Raw genomic sequence first — 1,800 nt, 5'->3', positions numbered from 1 at the left:
AGACTTTGTCTTATTCTGGGGAGTTTTAGTGGGGTCTCATGGCCATCAGCATTGAAGGGCAGCAGAGCTTCATACAGTGCTCTCCAAGGACAGCATCCTCCAACATGGTAATGACCTATACTGAAAATGAGTTGAAACTTGAAAGGAAATTAAACGCCATCATAACGAGCTGTTATTACTTCAGGGACAGGTAAAGAAGAAGTAAAGATTATATGGGATCACTCCTAAGTTTAGTAAGAGTATGTATAGATAGATCTGAGAGATTTTATGTGCTCTTATCACCAGCAAGGTCTCCCAGGCCTTGGTGCCTCAAGGCAGGACTCTGGCAGAAAACAGGCAAAGGTGGATAGGAATCAAATCAGGGGCTACTTGAGCAAACTCAAATGTTACTATTCAAAAGAGACTGGATGTATAAATATGTATTTACATAGAGGGAGAGAATGTGTCATCAGCTTGCTGGTCCATATCCATGGCCTCCTAAAAAAAGAATGAGAATTTAAAGGTCAGTGTCAAGGTTGTCAAAAAGAATACTTACACACGTTTAACACGACATCTTTTCTGTATGTTTCAAATTCTGCCTAAATCTTCTTTCAGGGGTTGATGCAGTTGCCCACCTAGTGATGGCCACAGCCTCCAAGATTCCCAGGGGTAGCTGAAGACCCCACATGGCACTGGGAAATGTGAGCCAGGGCTGTCAGGAACCTTTCTGGAGCAGGAGCTGGTGGACAGGCAGAGTAGGCCAAAGCATCTCACTTGACACAACTGATTTTTCTCCCTTGAGCAGAAAGGCAAGCCTGGACAATTGCACTCAATGTGTCCAGTGCTGGAGAAGAATGAGAAACGAGTGGGTCTAGATGCTGCAGAGTCTACTTGATGATGCTCTTGTAACCCAGATATGTTGGGATTAGCACAGATTTGGCTATTCAAAAGGTAACATTTTGTTCACTTTGTCTCTTTGCTTCCTTCTGTGAATGGAGGGAGCTCCTGACTTCAGCATGTGACTCACTGTGAGTGAATATGGACAAACAGAGCCTGAGACAGGGAGGTCTTTTGGGGTTCTTGGGATCTGTGTTTGACACAAAAATGTGTTTTCTATTCCTCTAAGACCATCCACTGTGGAAAGGAGACTTCAGAGGAGGTAAGGTGGACTTAATATACAGCAGAGGAGGGTGGTTTATTTTTTCTTGAACCATGCCTGCCTTTGGTTTTGGTTTTTGGCAATTAAGAAACATCCTTCTGTGTCTGTGTGCAGCCTGTTCTCCAAGTGAAGCAGCTGGCAACTGGTGTCAATGGGCTGAAACATGCAGCTACAGACTGTAGTGGAGAAAGCTCAGAATTGAGCAAAGGTGCTGTAAGTCCCAGGTGGCTGATGAGAGAAGTGTTGGGGTTGGAGGCAGGGACAAAGACTGCCCATAGAGTGTCTGACATACAGGGTCTTGGCTTCTCTGCATATTCAGAGTCCATTAGGAGATGCTGAGGGTCAGTATCAGTTGGAGTTTGCTGGTTTCCCTTAATGTGTGAGCAGAAAAATAAGAAGCGGAAAAAGATTAAATTGTTTCTTACTGATGTTTGGTACTGAAAACTTTTCACTTGGACTGCACTCCAGAAACCTTTCAAACTAACCACCTAAGAACTGAGGAAGGAAGGAAAGTTATACAAAGAGGCTTGGCTTGTTAGGGCATTTGGCATGTTAATGAGCCCTCTGGTGCCAAGCTCCTGAACTGCAGATACTGAAAGAAAATTTCACTGGCGTCTAGAGAAGCACAAGTCAGCAGCATGTCTCCAAGTTCCTGAAGGTGT

The sequence above is a fragment of the Harpia harpyja genome, unplaced genomic scaffold (assembly GCF_026419915.1).
Source record: "Harpia harpyja isolate bHarHar1 unplaced genomic scaffold, bHarHar1 primary haplotype scaffold_55, whole genome shotgun sequence".
NCBI classification, from domain to species: Eukaryota; Metazoa; Chordata; class Aves; order Accipitriformes; family Accipitridae; genus Harpia; species Harpia harpyja.
This window is presented reverse-complemented; position numbering follows the sequence as displayed.